Source organism: Zerene cesonia, chromosome 18 (assembly GCF_012273895.1).
Source record: "Zerene cesonia ecotype Mississippi chromosome 18, Zerene_cesonia_1.1, whole genome shotgun sequence".
Lineage (NCBI taxonomy): Eukaryota > Metazoa > Arthropoda > Insecta > Lepidoptera > Pieridae > Zerene > Zerene cesonia.
Genome location: NC_052119.1, coordinates 3,448,841 through 3,467,296, shown reverse-complemented (window position 1 = coordinate 3,467,296; position 18,456 = coordinate 3,448,841). Strand labels below are relative to the sequence as shown.

General features: G+C 31.5%; 1 protein-coding gene across 2 annotated transcripts in view; it reads left to right on the top strand.

Moving 5' to 3' along the window:
* The window catches only part of LOC119833732 (rootletin), a 93,388-nt gene that overhangs the window by 31,957 nt on the left and 42,975 nt on the right, over positions 1-18,456 (top strand). The window contains exon 2 of one of the 2 annotated variants that reach the window (XM_038357892.1): positions 3,886-3,940. The exons of the other annotated variant lie outside the window; for it this stretch is intronic. The gene's annotated coding sequence lies outside the window, so the exon portion shown is untranslated. The remainder of the gene's footprint in view (positions 1-3,885; positions 3,941-18,456) is intronic. 2 annotated transcript variants of the gene reach the window in all.

The following is an 18,456-nucleotide window of genomic DNA, read 5'->3' as shown; positions in this document are numbered from 1 at the left end:
GGTTGATTTATTAAAATAAAAATGCAGGGCAAAACCTTCATGTCTTGCTAGAAATAAAATTGAATATCTAATTTAAAACTTGATATGATCGAAATAACAATAGCTAATACATACAAACATGCAAATATTATCATACACGCGAACGCACTTTAAAATTCAGAACGGAACTTGCTTAATATTCAAACGAATCTAGCTAATATTTACGAAGGCATAAATTTTCCCGTGACATGACTCTGCGACTGAACTAGATACTGCATTTACTTTGTAGATTACGCTGGCTTGTTTTTGTAAATATTTAATGATTTTACGAAATAGCATATTCTACTGATATAGACTACCATGACTACTAAAACTTCTGTTATTCGTTTCAATGAAAAATTGTTTCAGTTTTAATTAAACAATTGCCGCCGAAATTTAACCTTAATTGTCATTCGGACACGAGCGAATTTTAACAACTGAAACCATTAACGATATAATATCTTTGTCCCAATTACTTTCATCTACAAAACCTTAGATTATTAATAATGAAGCGTGACCAATATTCACATTTTTATGTTTCGTAATAACCTCGACTATTGGTCTAATTTCCACGGTTGAACTAAGCTATTAATATTATGCCCATTTGGGCGCGCCGGCTGAGTTGAAAGTACCGGTTAGATTACTTGGTTTTAATGAATTACTGTAACAGCGAATACATGAGTTATATAAATTGACTGTCACTGATATGGTTAAGTCAAGTTTTCGTCATGTTGTTTTTAAAGGTGCGTCTATACGAACCAATTTTGTTCAAGTCAAAAAAGTAAGACGATTTGCAGGACAGTTAAAAAAAACATAAATATTAGCCTTGTAGTTGTGGAATATTACTAAGTAGCTGTTAGCTCGGTACATATATGGTTTTTGTCACTCAGTGAAGTTGCACCTTTCTAATGATGAGAGAATTTTTGAAATCGGTCTAGTAGTTTTTGTGTGAACATTACAGACATACTTACGTACAAATTCTTCCTCTTTATATTATTATAGATAATACGTAACGAATTTATTATTAGACTCCACAGAAGTGATGAGCAATTCAATTTGACTCCAGTGTTGGAGACGTCATGGAAAGCAGTGGTCACAAAGATGAAAAAAAAAGTGGGATACGATACTAAGTCACTGACACGACATGCTTCATTGCTTCGCAATATCGGTGCCACAAAATAAATGCAATTGCTCAATTGTACAAATATAACATATACTTTTTCAAATCTATTCAGTAGGTATATAGTCTTAAAATTTCAAAAGTATATATTTTTGCTGTTTGTTTTTTTGTAATAATAATAATTTTTCACAATTTTTAAGAAACAAATTGTCAGAATTATACAAAATATATTGGACCACATGACAGACACCAAAAATTCGGTTTTGATATAGGCCCACTCCTTTTTTAAATTGGTTGATAAAATTATGAAAGTCGATAATTAAGATTATTGCAAGGTTTTACAAGTACCTATAGGGCGTAAGCGTTAAGCAGTTCTTTGCAAATAGGAAATTGCCAATACTTCATGAATTTCTAATTGAATAACTTCTATATGATAAGTTTACAAGTACTGATGTTATTTGATATTCCATCGCAATTTAGCGATTGCGGCCATAAATATCGTATTATATGTAGTTAACATTCCACGCTTTCTTAAATTATTATAATAATATTAATAATAATTTTGTTCAAAGTTTGGTTGTAAGTTATATTCGTTCTCAGAAGTAATCGAAATGTTAATATTTTTTCGTGTTTTTTCATGTTTGCATATGTGTATACAAAACAACTGGGATGATAGTTTGTTTATTATTTGCTAACCAAGCACGCAGATGTAATGAAATGTAACCATTATAAAATTAATACCATATAAGCACGATAATTTTATAATAACCACGGTTAGAGTAATCATGGTAAAAACGAATATGGTAGCGAATTATTTTATAGACCTTGGTTTTAATGATTTTAATTAACGTCAAAGGTTGTTTCTCAAGAATCATACCTAAGGCACATAAGAAATATCAAAATGTAGTCAGAATCTTATTTATAAATATAAGATATACTTACTATTGATATATGAATAGAAGGTAATTACAAATAACTATTCGTAGGATAGAACAAAAGATAGCACAAATTTAGCCTATATTTAGCCTATACTAGTCCCTAGTGTCTCTTAATTGAGCGACGATTAACATTATTTAGACATGGCATGGCAGACATTTTATGAAATATATTTCCATATAAACAAATAAATCACAAAGCTCATTAATAGCTTTTATGATTTTTTTCCTGAATTCACTTTTATTTTAGTTGGTCTTTCGAAATACCGCCAAGTATCTAAACACAGTCTGTTCTGATTATATCTTAAAAGTAAGTGCCAATCGTTCTTATACTGACTAGTGCATGATATAAGCTGCATGTCTATATTTGTATATAAACAATCTAACAATCAGAAAGTGATAAAAAGTCAATCATGTAAGGGCATAAGGAAAGTGTAAGAGTAAAGAGGTGTGGAACGCGAAAGTTGATAAGAAACATTACGGCGTTGGTGCTCGACGTGTATTGACGATTGCTTTTTATTTTATTAAATGTATGCTTTTTTATTGCGGTAAAAAGTCGTTTGACTGAACTTTCATGGCCAAAATGTCCGTTTAATGCGTGTTTCTTCAGTTTTGTTTTATTATCTACTTCATTGCAAAACAGTTACTTACTACAGTTACTACTATATAAAAATATTTGCATGTTGTGAAAAATCTAATATAACATTACAAAAAGATTAAGTCTTCTAGTAATCTCATAAATTTAAGTTGTCTCTTACATACTGGCGTCTTTGTGCTATCTATCAATTGCTACCCTCTTTAACTGATTGCAATTCGTAGTATGCAGTTGTTTAAAATATGTAATAATTACGCTCCTAAATATATTTCTCCATGAATTCATCTCTTTAACATAGCATTATGCATTTAACAAAGAATTCAGTGCAGTTAGTTGCACGCATGTGTAATCCGAGACTGCAGTGATTATTTGAAATTACCCAGCTGTCCACTTGCGGTTATATGTTAACCGACAATTAAATAAATTAAAATAGTCTTCTAAATATATCAATAAGCTAATTTAGAGGCTTTATGATTTCTTCAGTTTCAGTCGCACATGAATTGTCAATGTTTATTTTACACACTGAATTGTTTCTATAAATAATTACACGTTTTAAAACTGTTTCCATTAAACAATCCTAAAAGCTATTAATTGATAATAGGATATTTTATTTCATTCACATATTAATGTGTAATGAATAGATAGAAATGGATATGAAGCCATTCACATGTGTGCTTTAATTCATTTCCTTCTACCATCGTAAGGATTCCTGTATGCATTTGTAATAAGGTGTCACCATTGTGAGATATATATATCTGCTTGAAAATTCTATAACGAAAATTAGAAAGAACATTGAATATTTATTTCTATTTAACGGATAATGATTAACAAATAAGAACTAAAAATAATGATGATTGTCCGAGAAATGTAACAATGTTAATAAAATAAGTCAACTATAATTGCTTAGAATTTGTTGCTGTTGCATTCAAATTTATTTCAATTGCGTGCGGATCTAATTAAATTTTCTGTATTAACTCGGAAGTAGAGCATATAATTATCTATTATATTCTGATATATTAAATAATAATAAGTGAAAGTATAAAATAAATAAATATTGAGCGCCGCGGCAGGCTCTGGGTGAATGACACGAGTGATGCACTTGATGACATTATGCAAGCGACAGGTTTTGGATAATATCGAATGAATTACATAATAATTACTTTTAAGAAACCACATTATGTTTTCATAATTTTGATTAAGTGCTTCTCTTGTTGCAGGTGGGGATTCTTTTCGTAAAAATGTCTTGCTGTAATTCTGAGCAAATTACTTAAGGTAAGCGTATGTTTTCGTCGGTATATATAGCGATATTTCACAATATTTGCTACCTATCTATAAGGTGATATAAATGCGACAAGACTAGATACTTTTTTTTTATTTGAGTCCAAATAAAATTGGACTAAAATAAAATAAAAATATATGTATTGAAATGTACCCAATGTTTGTAGAAAACTGAATTTGATTCCATTAGAAACACGCGTTCCACTTATTTAGATAGTGCAGTATTCTTGAACTTGTTCTTTTAGTTACTTTAATTGCCATATAAATTAATTCAATTGTTCTATGATTTCACTGCGTCAAATTCACGTTCAAGGCCAGGCAGGATTAGAAACCGACCATCATGAATCATCTTTACTTCTATTTAAAAACACGTTTATCCTATTAATATTATAAATGCGAAAGTTTGTAAGTATGGATGTATGGATGTTTGTTACTCTTTCACGTAAAAACTACTGAACCAATTGCAATGAAATTTGGTACGTAGACAGCTAGATAACTGGAATAACATATAGGCAACTTTTTATTCCGATATTCCTACGGGATACGGACTTACGCGGGTGAAACCGCGGGGCACAGCTAGTTTACAATACTTTTTTCCACTCTCGTTTTAGCTGTTCTCTTACCATACGAACAATTAACGGCATAGATATTACGGCTATCATATTCTCTTCATTCTGACATCCTAATGATTACATAATACGTACAAAGAACAGATTGGACAGTGCAAGCGATATTTAGTTTTTACAAGCAATTTAATAAGAGGTTACTGACACCACATCAACGCTGCTGCGTGGTGTCTAAATAAGGACTGACAATCGGATCTTAGCATTCGATGACGCAATATAAATCGTTCTGTTACATGTAAGAAAAACAATTCACACCGATTGTTACAAAGTATTGAACTGAAAATACAAATGCATGTTAATGAATGTCATTGAGTTTGGAGACAACGTTGTAATGGGGAAGATAGGATTAATTACGCTAGGAATATTATCGTACGTTACGTCTCGTCTATACATAGTTTCATCTTTTATAATTATAGCTATACAATTTTTTGTAAACATTATTTGTGAGATATTCAATGCAACTGCCATTTGTTCATTACATCAATAAACGATAATACAATTATGGCCATCGACAAAACCTGTCAAATTACCATAGCACGGTTGAATATTCGTGTTTGAACCGTGACCCTAAACAAGTGTCATTTTAATTAATATCCACGACTTAATCCCACGTGTCAAGGCCTCGTCAAATTATTCGTAGTGGTCGGTTCACACGCAAGGGTTTATAAAGATACGTTCATAAAGTATTTTCTTACAGTATCATGTTACTTAGCGCTCTTGATCGGCTTCGTGGAATACCTAGTATATAAGGAGAACGTGAGAATCGTTGCAAGACAAGAATAATTTTTAAAAATTAATTTTTTTGGCTTGTATAGGAGATTTTTGTCGATGTAAAAAGTCTAGGCGTTACATAAACTGTAGCGCGTAGTTCACTGATGTAAAGATTTTTCAATAAATGTTAAACCGGTAACCGCTGTTGTGCCCTACACTTATCATTTAGGGATATGAAAAATAATACCATATATGCACTCATAATTTTATGAGAATCGGTCCAGTTGTTTCGGAGGAATGTGGTAACTAACACTGTGACATGAGAATTTTATATCTTTTATTTTTAATCAGCATTTTTAGCATAAACGCTACTTTATAAAACATGCCGCGCCTCTGCTGTTTTATTACTTATTAGAATAGTTAAATGCAACCTCGGTGTGTCGGCTTTTTGTTTGTAAACAGGTCATGAATTATATTCGTTTTATAACGGTATTTGATATTGGCGTTGGTTCAGCAATTGTGATTGGGAATTACATAAGCCTGGGTGTTGCAATTGCGTGACTGTCTCTAAGGGTGATTTCCCGAGACAGTTTCATAATGTTATATGGGGAATATAAGAAAATGTGTGCCCCTTTCAAAGTATGTCCTCATATTAAAGAGTAGTTGTGCCTTCTGCAATTGTTTGATTATGTCTTCACTCAGTTTTCTTGTTCTAGAGTAATTGATGTATCATTATAAATAAAGTGAACGGAATCCTAGCTAAGGCTAACCCATTCGTATGATCGTACTGACAAAGAATAATAAACGGTACAGAATACTGCAGTGTTTTGTTTACACTGTTATTTTTGTGTTTTGTCTCATAACTATAAAATGTATTAAAATACTAGCATCAATTTTGTCTTTTAATGTTGCTCTATATGCTGGTAAAACTGCCTCACGTTATAAAGATTAACAAATATATCGTGATTTAAAAATACTTTTAAAATAAGCGAAAATATGTTTCAACATGAGCTTAATCAGCCCCATTATAACCATTAGAACGAAAATGTGGTCCTGTCCATATAATGTTGTTAAATTATCGTCCTTCGGCTGTTAGTTATTTCAGACAGGGTATAGTTGCCACGTAAGTCAATACTCTCGTGACATGTAGGCAGGTAAGTGATACAATACTGATTACGATCATCAACACCCACTACACAATGGTTGACGGGAATGCAGGTCAAGACCATGTTCTGTTTACATCCAAGCCTTATCTGAATCATTAGATTTTATTAGACTTTTGTTTAGTGGAGTATTACTTATATTTACTAACGTTTTGTTACTTAGATACGGCTCTGGTCTCTATCGTGTTTCTTTCATATTCATTGTTTATGTGGGCAACTGAGCTGGTGGTTCGCCTGATCGTATGCGATCACCACCGTCCATGGACATGCGCACAGGAATAGTGCCTCTGTGAATGCGCTACCCGCTTTTTAGGGTTAAGGGATAAAGAGAGGATTGGTTACTGGAAAGAAGGAATGAACTGGTAAGGGTGGGGAAAAGGATACCGGCCTCCGGGTCCCCCACTCACCGTACGAAACACAATAGCATGCTATTATTCCACGCAGGTTTTCTGTGGGGGTGTGGTACTTCCCCGGTGCGAGCTGGCCCAATTTGTGCCGAAGTGTGCTCGACTCCCACAATAAAAAAATTATGAAAAGCACGGTATAATATACTCAAGCATATAATATATTGTCTTTTTTATTTATTTGGATATGCTTATGTTTAGGATCGAATGGCAACATGTTAATTATTTTCCGTTTCAAAAATGTCGTATCAATAAAATTTCAAGATTTGTCGTTTTATATGTTCTGAATTGATAGTGCGTAGGTTAAATAAGAGCTTTTAAATATATCTCTTAGTCATGTTATGAATTAATATGGAGTGATGGATGTATAGATGTATCCCTATTAATATTATAAATGCGAAAGTGTATTTGTTTGTCTTCTATCGCAACGGAGCGATTTTATCGTATTATTTTTATGTCTGGTCAGTCAGGAGTCCAGAGAGTGATATAGGCTACATTTATCGCGGTGAAACAAATCATTCCCACGGGAATTTCCTGTTACTGTGCGTACTAAGCCTCGGACGGAAAGCTAGTAATATGTAATGGGTATTTTATTTACCACGTGTTTACATGCTGAAGAAAAAAAAATCATTGATTGGAAATAAAGATAACTATTTGCGAAATTTCGTATTTATTTATATTAAACCGATATGTTTAACTAGTTTTAGTTGGTAACGATTGTTTTATAACAATTCACGTTACAATAGGTTTAATCCAGTTTAAACTTCTGGTGTTGTTAATTGGAATAATTACATGAAACGCGGACATCCCTTTAACGATACTTTGTTCAAGAATTGACTCCAATTCACTGTTTCGCTCCGCTGACCACGATCATCTCTGACAATGCTGGAGCCGACCTCGGCCATGCCTTGACCGACTTAGAGCTGGGAAGTTTATATCAATACTTCTAATTAAATAATCCATTTCGTTTGTACTTTATTGGATACCACGGTTGCTTATTTCCTGTGTTTAAGAGATTCATTGCAAAGAAAACGAAGCTTAATGACGCTGGTAAAAAGTAAGTCGGTCAGTATATAACACATTGAGAAATTTTGAAAGAATAGAAAAAATTAATCACGAGGCGAAATTCGAAGTCGTTTTGCTGGCAAAAAGACGCGGGTTCTCATTTATAAAGCATTTCAATGCTATAAAACTAAAAATTTTATATACCACATTGTTTTTTTGCCAGAACACAAATGTTGACTACTTTTTTGCCATATATAGCTCACTATAATTAATTACTGAGCAAGCCTTTCATCGAATTTGTTTGCTGCTCACGTGTCGTACGGTACCGAAACATATAATTTATCAATAATTTGGTCCAATACTGCCAGCCTACATGCAAATATAATCACATAGTTTCACCATAAAACTTAATTATTGTTTTATATAACAATGTATATGGGGCAACGGCACGCTTTCATCGGCCGTAGCTGTCGATCACGCGTCAACATCACCATTTTGGGTACAGCATATGGAGGTGCCGCTTTCAAATACAATGTTAATTAAATTATAGTTCCTTATAATAGATTGTCAATTATGGCAATGAATAATCATTGGGAAAATTAGGACCATTAACCATTATAACATTATAACATTATAACAATTAAACCTTTTAATTGGTATTGATTAATTGACGAGTCATGTAAGACAAAAAATATTATCAAAAAAATTTAATTATTTGTAACGGCGAACATTCACTAAGTATATGGAAAATTAAAATATTCCCAACTAAATAAATAATAATATAATGTAGACAATTATTGAAAATATAACAGCTATTATTTTCATTATAAGTTAGATGTTTGTTTGCAAAATTTTATGCGCATGCCATACATAATTATTTTACGGTATGTGGCTTTGCTCCGTTACTTTCAAAACACTCACATAATGCCTTTGGGACTTCATCCGTTGCTCCAATATATTATTATATCCGACTTTATGATGATGCAACTCATAGAACATTATTTGTGCAATTAAAAAGTATATATCAAATAATATACAAACTGAAATCACTATTGCCTTCATTTTCTATCGATCTTCGTTAATACGATAACATTACATTTATTTGCGAATTAAGAATTTCAGTGCAATATTTAAAAACAACTGTACATTTCTATTAGAAAATAACAAGCTGGTTTAAGTGGACTCTGTTGAATAGAAATTATAACGGCTTGGCCGAAATACATCTTTTTTAAAACTCAAATAAAACTTATAGTTCAGTATATAATTAGATTCTGGTAGTAGAATGTGTTCGACTACAAAAACTTTATCAATGGAAGTTTATTATAACATTAGCTTCAGGCAGCTTCTTCTGCGTGGTTTAAGTTACAAATAAAAAAACATGACAATCACGGCAAATAGATAGTAAATTTGTTAATAGTATTCTATTTATTGTAACAATTTCTTGTTATATCGCAGTGGTATCCACAGTCTATTAACCCATTCATTTGTTCAGCGAAGACGTTTAGACAAATTGATAGTACAGGAGGATGAGACGCGCGAGGAACGAGCCCGATCTACAGACGGGCATGTTGTTAGCAACTCGGGACACTATTAAGAGATTACCCCACGCATTTTATTGTTATTTACTATTATTGAGTTGTGTCTACCTCTACTATTTCGGCTCTTACTACGAGATCGACGGTGCTGTATTATACTGTCTCTTTGTACTGTGGCGATATGTAAGAACAGACTATCATGATCTTACTATTGTTGTACTATATAAAACAGTACGTCAATGCATTTCGCGTTAACAATACTAGTCTTGATTTAAAATTAATCTCATTTATTTAAATAGGTAAACATTATTAATTTATTTCCAAAGATAAACACAGAATGTGTACGTAGTTCTCAAGAATAAGCTATTTCTTTTCGGCAATAGCATCAAGGCATACTCACACACATAGCACGGACCGTACACAGGGATCACCATGCCGTAGACGATCAAATGAAATGCCATTCAACGCTTCATTATTAATGGGGTTTATTTGCATTGAAACTGTATACGCATTCCTCGTTATAAACTGGCGTGAGAAGTGAAAAGATTGCGCATAAAATGCTGTTATTACCCATTCATTTATGCCCATTAATTATATGCAGCTGCGTATCTCGGGTAATACTTATTAGGTATATAGATGATACTTTTGCGATATGCGATATACGATAAAACACAATATAAGGGATAAATACTATGAATTTATTTATTCGAGAACGCGATAAAAGACTGAGTTTGAATGACTTTTTTTCTTGTTAGTTATATGTTTTTCTTGTGAAATGTGACTTAAAACCGCCAAAGCAGTTTTTCTACCTATCATGTATACATGTATGTTTAAATGTAGGGTTACAACTAAAAGTAGATACTTCGAAGGCGGTCTTTATTAAAATATTCAAATCGAAGCGTTTCGTGATGTCTGTTTCGAGATAGCATTAATTAATGTATTGTTAATCGTGATCGAATCAGCATTTGCCGTTAGATGACCCTTATTTAGCGAATAATGTATTGACAGACATGTTTCATTATGTTTTATGTTAATTATAATGTAATGTTTACGGATTTAGGTAAACTTGTTAAATATTGTAAATCTATAGAGAAAAAAAATGAGCGGCAACTCACTCGACGTATTGACATTTTTTTTTTAATTTAAACTTAAAACACATTTCTGTGTAGACTATAACGATAATAAATATAAATATTAGATATTCAGCATATCAAGTGATAAATTCTAAGGCTGCACAGTGTACATACATAATTTTGCGTTCATACATTCCATAGAAAAATATAAGCATTAAAAATCCAGTCGTATTTCATTCCTCGAAAGCCAAAAGTGAATTACGCTACTGCATAACAATGATTATACAAACAAACCGCACCGGAAGAGGTGCGAACAGACATACAAACAATTTGTTAGATAAGATATTGATATTGGTAGGCTTATGTAACACTCCATAAACGAAATTGGTTTAGTCTGCATTCAGCGTGGACTGCTTTCTTAATCTGTATTGTTTATGATTGGAATATCTAAAGCTTTTAAAAAGGTTTTAATGGAGTTACTTTATGCTAACTCATTAAACATTTATGTATCGTATTTGTTTCAGTATTGCTAAATCTTAATAGCTTTTATGAATGTTCTTGGAATAAAATAATTAATTAACTAGTTTTTGATTAAATAGTAAAGACTAAACTCAATTTAAGAGGTTTCTATATAATTTTTTATGGCGGCAAAGGCCCGTATTTTCATGATAATTCTACTTGCTTCATAAAAAAATACCATAGCAACTAAAGGTGAAGCTTATTAAAAAAAATGAATATAAATGAATAAATTGTTTCTTTATCATCCTGCCCATTTATGACGAAAATAAATAAACTTCAAAAAAGAGGAATAGATTATGAATTCGACTGTTTTTATATTTGTTACTTCGTAACTTTTAACAGGATGAATTGATTTTCATGATTTTCTTTTAAAAACAATCCCTCATATGTCCTATTTAAATTTATTTCAGTTCTAATAATTTGAGGAAGATTGGTTATTGTTGAAATAATAATTCTAATGGCCTTCATGTTACCAACTTACTAGTTACTACTTAGTCCATGATATATTAATTGTCCATGACATATTAAAATAGAATGTGTCAAATATAATTTGATACGATTTTCGCTTTGTCGCGTGAGAATTTAAAATTGGAACCAAGTGTTAATTGCGTTCAAATGTTTTTCTTTCTCTCTGTTCATTAGTATCGACATTTGTGGTCATAAATTAATGAAAATGCCGGACTTATTTGTAAAAATAAAACTTTTTTTATGAATCCACCTTCAAGCAAAATTAAATATAACAAAAAAAATTTAAAAGAATATTAATCACTCTCTTATAATACTTAATAAATTTCAGACTTATTTAATCTAGTATGAAGCTGGTAATTCAAACAAACGTGTTCTAGTATATTATTACGAAGCTATCTGAGTAAGATTCCCTTGTGATGATTAGTTTTTATCTATGTAGAATGCGAACAAAAAACGAAAATCCATCATATGTAATAACATCAAACCTTGCGAACCTTTGCATTGATTGAATAAAAATTTCAGACAATAGACAGTTCAACACAAAAACATAGTTTTCCCTTGGACAACACGGAAATGATGAATACAAGAGTAACTCGTTATTATGTGAGAGTTTGAGAAAAAAGAAATTGTATGAAAAGCTTAGTAAGATAAATGGTAAAATATTTAAAAAATACATTGTCAGTACTTTGAAATACTCTCTACTACGTGGAAGTCCTTGAAAATAAGAATTAAAATAAGGCGTGGGACATATACTGGTTTCCATGGTAATTCTAATTCCAGAAAATGCGTTAATATATACATAAATTTTCAGCTTCATCGATATGAACATGTATTTATATAAACATTTAGTTTTTTTTTATAGAAACCTGCTTTTCTCTTGTGACACTGTCTGTACTCCTATTAGTTTTACTTTGATAACCGTAGTAAGTTGCTGAGTTGTAAACTTTTATTACGTGCAATGACTTCTTTTATGTTCACTTCTAAACATACACAATAAAAAGTGTATATAGAAACCGTTTAGGCTTAGACATGTTTAGAATAAATATTCCTTAAACTAAATATTGTATACTTTCTAAACGTATAAAGTATTATCTAACAATCGGTGATTCATATATAAGAAATTGCACTAAAAACAAATATAAGTACGTATTGTTTATCAATCACTTGGGGCGCTATAAAAAGAATATCGTCTGTTACGACTGGTACAAGTTGAATTCTGCCGGTTTTTTTTCCAAACATAACACTAACAAACACGTTTCGTTACATAACAGCGTCTTGGCAATAACCTATGCATTGTTAATTTAAAATTGCTGCATAACCTATTGTTTTAACAGCCAGCATGAATTTCACGGCTTAAATGGTTTTTTAATCTTCGTCACAGACCACTTTTTAGTTGAAGGATTTTTCGTTTAGGTTGAGTGCTAATTCGTGTAATTGAATTTTATTTAGCTTTTAAATTAAAGTTTTTATGCGTATGTTGCAATGCAATTTAAACATGACATAGTAACTAAGATCCCACAGCTCGATTCTGTATGTATCTTTTTTTATATAATTAGCCGCAAATATCTGTAATTCCTTTTTTTATAATTTATTTGGTAATTCAAATTTTAGCTGTGTGATTTTAATAAATATTACATCACTTTAATGGAAATTATGTACAGAGTAGAAATGGTTGCCAGCTCTCACTAAACTGCAACGTTACGGTTGCCAGGTGTTTTTTAAATTTTATATAAAGTTTAAGTTTTATGATTTCTGTATATCTTTTGTCAATTAAAGTAAAACACTATTCCTCATTTATCAAATATGTTAATCGTAACGAACATAAGCTTTAAGTTAATACTAATATTTTATGTTTCGGCTAATGTCAGCCGCTTTTAATAGCTTTCGGTTATTTTCCTCTAAAATTTATTGTTATTGTATAATTTACACATAAGACTTATGTTGAAAATTTCTGCCCTATTATTGAGCATTCTCATACATATTATGTACATTGTAATCCCTCGTAATCACAGAAACATTGACTATTCGTATAGGCCTAGGTCTCTACCCGTAACACATTTGCATTTTTATCTGCACTGCACACTTTCTTCTATAGGTACGTGTTAATACGTAATACTATAAAGAACAGGAGCCGATAATATGCAGATCATAACTAGATACGTGATTAGCAATGCTTAGTAAGTTATTCTTTCACCTTGACTGCATTCACGCGTCGCTTTCTAAATAATGTATGGGTCCTCTTGGTATTACGTTTCTCGTTATTTATACTCGTATTGACATCAATTTAATGCAATGAGAAGATATATCTAATTGTGTGTAATTAGATATATTTTCTAGAGGTGCTCACATTTTGTCGCAATTCTATAAGGATATAAGGATCTAGTAGACTATTGAAGAACCGCCAATTTTTAAGTATCATAGTAGCATAGTTTTTATAATAATATTACCAGCCTTTTTAGGTCATTATCTAAGTTTCATTTTGTGCAGTTATAATGGATGTTATCTTCATTATATTGTTTTAATAACATGAATAATATATACCTCAAACTGTAATTAAAATTTCTCGCATAGTAGCAGCACTCTAAAACCCTAAAACCCAAACAAAATCAAGTTAGCTACACATTGAAAGTAAAACCTCAAAACAATCCAGAGGTACCGAGTGTACACGTATAATGTATATATTTACACAATCCAAACTACATTTGTTTGTTAAGAAAATTCACTTGAACAGGTTTAGGTTCTCTCAAAGTTTGTCCTCACGAAATCGGCCCATGCTGTTTACTGGTTCGGTTTATTTACTCGGCTCTCTATTTGTTGTTCCCACGTCTTCACTGCAGCCTCCGTCGCTGATACTAACGTGACAATGGCTAATGTATCATGTTTAGTTCAGATGTATTGATTTTTTTTTCTAACAGTCCTTAGATTGATAGTCTTTACTCTATAAGAACGTCCATAAATTCGTAGTAATTTCGTCGCTTTTGAAAACAGTAAGAGTGATTTTCCAAGTACCAACAGCTCCTTAATAACACATATAAGTTCTCTTCTTGTTTGGGTTTGTCGTAAAATATAAAAAATAAGTTTTTCAATTAAAATGAAGTCGCAATAAACTGTTCGACATAAATAGTGACGTAGTGGAAAACAACTTCATTAAAAATCTTAATCATCATATTTGGATAACATAGACCTTCTCTCAATATTTTGGTCATATTCCCTGCGAGAAGTTATAAACCATAGCGCGGATTGATTTTAAAAAAAGCAACGTTTTTGACTTCTACAGCACTATAGCATAGCGATTATTCTAGTATGTTCCCACAATTTATAACTCATTCTATTGTTTCATTTCTAAATTCAAACCGATCTTTAATTGGATTGTTAAGAATAATATTAATTTATAAGAGTTATATATTCTCTGTACAATTCATTTATTTTTATGCCAGTTCATTCTCACGGTTTCTTAATCTTTTGATATTTTTGCACACAAACCGAGATGGGTGTTATATGTACCATATACACATATTGTGGTGTATGCTATAGTAATTAGAAATGTATGTTATAATATTATACTTTGAATATTAATTTTATATGCATAACTATCTAATTCAACTTAATGTAAAATCCTATCCTTAGTGCATTTATGTTTTTCAATAAACTATAATGTACAGATGTGTTTATGTGCAGTTTATACTCTATATTATAATTGTTATTAACAAAATTCCATTCACGAAGTTACATTTTAGAATGACTTAAATTATATATTCAAGTTTGGTTTTATAACTGTCTTTCTTATGAATAAGCTGGGAATGCTCATTGTTTATTCTACATACAAAAATACGTTATGCTTTTTTTATTTCATTTCTCTAAAAGCCTTAACTGTTTTATCGTATATTTTTCTGAACTAACTTAACTAGAAAGGGAAGTAATAAAAATAAATAGTAAAATTTCACTCAGCATATCTAATACTTACTGAGTTTCTATCCTTCTTTATAAATTATAAATACTTGTTATAAAAAGAAAGAAAGACGAGCACATCTTATTTATTTTCATTAATAAATATTACTTTATAATTATTAAACGATTTTCTTGTTACATCAAAATTTTATTTATTTACTTTTTATCATATACCTGAAATTCACCATAAAATCATAAAAACATACCTAATGGTATAAAAGGCGGTATTATCACCACTGAGGATCTTCCCAGATTATCTCTGCTATTTATTCGCGCCTAAACAATTACATATCTTATTTAGTGTTAATATTAAGCCTGCTTACTCGTAAGCACAATGACAGGCACAATGAACTCGTCGAATCTTTGAATTTTGCACAATTGTCAAACCATGAGCAAAACTGATTGTTATCACGTAGTTCGTTCGCATGCTGCGATCGGAATGCTTAATAGTGCCATTATCATATACGTTAGGGGTTTTGAACTTGATATCACGCCGTGTAAATTACAATTGGCAATACTTGTATATTCGAAACATAACCTGTTCATATTGAAGGTGCAAAGTAATCGTAGGAACATAACTATCCACATCAGAGAAACGTTATCTTTCCTTCATGTTTTTTCTCCGTTTCATCGAATAGAACGCTGATCTGGCGTATATGTTATACGTAGTGAGCTATATGATTCAGCTCCGAAGATAGAGAAGATATAACCATAGAAAATGGCCTTAATGTGTCAATTTTTTTACACAAAAATACAATTTACTTAGATATCCTTTTTGCATTTTAATAATGGTTTCTGTTCATTTGCCTAACTGTTCCTAATTTTTTGAATTCGTTTGAATACCTTTGACGTCACAGAATGTCTCAAAAGCGATCTTATTCTTAGTAAAATCTCATAGTTTATTGTATAGCTAGTACTACTAGTATAATATTATATTATCTGTGCTCCTACATAAATGCGGCCTTTCATCAAGACCTATGTGTGATGTAAATAATCAGACAATATCCTGGATATGAATGTTTTGTCTTCTTGAAATATTTTACGAGAAAAACAATGTTTAAGTAAATATAATATAACAGGTGGAAAAGTTACGATGCTACTACTCATACAATTTTCTCCATGCAATGTGGTTAAAGTACTAAAAATACAATGAAGAATGTTCACCGCAGATATAAATGAGAACCTGTTCAAGGGTCACTCTATCCGATGTTTCATCACGAGTAATGTGAGTGCGATGCGAAACACGAGGGAAATAGATATAAATATTTCCTGTAATATGATCGCTTGCTTAGATAATCCCAAGCCATATGTTTGTGTTTGTTTGTCATTGCTTTGATGAAAGGGGCTAAAATTATTTTATGAAAATTTCATCCTTGTTTATGTTACTAGTGGTTACTAGTGGTCCGCCCCGGATTCGCCCGTGGTACGTATATAACCTATAACAATCTTTAATAAATGGGCTATGTTAAACTGAAAGATTTTTTAAATTGGACTAGTAGTTCCTGAGATTAGTGCGTTCAAACAAACTCTTCAGCTTTATAATATTAGTATAGATTCAGGCTAATTAATTAAAACAGGTATAAGCTGTTTGATTGTTTTTAACTGTATATTGTATGATATAGTTATTTTTTGGCAAATAGGTTAAGTATCATTTACTGATACAAATTCGTTATCAAAATAAAACCGGTTCATATTTCTCGAACCGGCTATGAATATGATTAAAATAACTTAAAATAAGTAGGAGAAGATGTATTTGTAACACAAGTCAACCAGTAACTTAAACATAATATGTCAATGGAAATATTTTCACATACAGTGAATAATTACACAAATAAACTTTTTGTGTTTTTGCTATAAACTTGTTACGTAGACAGCTGAACAACTGGAATAATATATAGGCAACTTTTATCCCGATATTCTTACGCGATACGGACTTACGCGGGTGAAACCGCGGGGCGCAGCTAGTTATTAATATAAATATACATTTGTAATAGAAGTATTACTTCATAGTATTATACTTATAGATTTCCTAACGGTTAGAAACAGTCCAAATGGGCACTATCAAACCTAGAAACCGCTGTAACAGTAGGAATTAAACGAACTATGCGTTTACTTTAATTTATTACTTTATTATTCGATACAAGTGAAAAGTTAAATGTCAATAGGGCAAAAACCCAATTATTGTAGACAACAGACGACAGGTGTTACATAACTCGAATTAAATGAACAAAACAACTTGTTCAAATAGCGTTCTTGACCTATACAACGTACGACCGTTTAAACGGCTCATAACTGTATATTTTTAAAACAATTTTTATGATAGAAAAACGAGATCACTGGTGCTAAGTGGAACTTCTATATTTTATAAGCAGCATAGTTGCATCGAGTTTAGTTTATCAATTATTATCATTATAGTGTTAGAGGAGAATCCCTAAAACTATACTTAATATTTTTTTTTTGTGTTGTTATACACGCGAGAGTGTTAAGTACGGAAGGTTTTTATAATGCTAAATCAGTATGAATTACCATATATTTTAGATTGCGAATTTGAGAAGAAAAATAAGATTAATAGATATACCATTAGTTCACGTGACAGAGAGAAAACATAAATTTAACTTTGACTAGTGCGACCATTCATGTAGAATTAGTTGATCGTAAAGTTACATAACATTACAAGCCAATCATCACATGGAATTTATTATCCAAACACATCATTATATGTGAAAGCCTATGAACAGTTAGTAAGCAATTATATTTTATCCGTCAGAAGTGGTTAAACAAATTATTGATGATTATATAATAAGCCATTATGTTTGGGTTAACTCTCCATTGAATGAATTTGCACGAATAAGTCATGTTTGATTGATATTATAATTTTGGATTTGTAAGAAAGGATTATTTTAAAATTGATAACTATTTTGCAGTGGTGGCTCGGTGGATAGGATGTTGTAATTCAATCGAATGTCAGGTGTTCGAGGCCACCCCCCCCATCGGTTCCAAGCCTTGTCGTGGCGGGGGGGCTCAGTAGCTCAGATTGCACTCTGGCACTCTGAGTGAA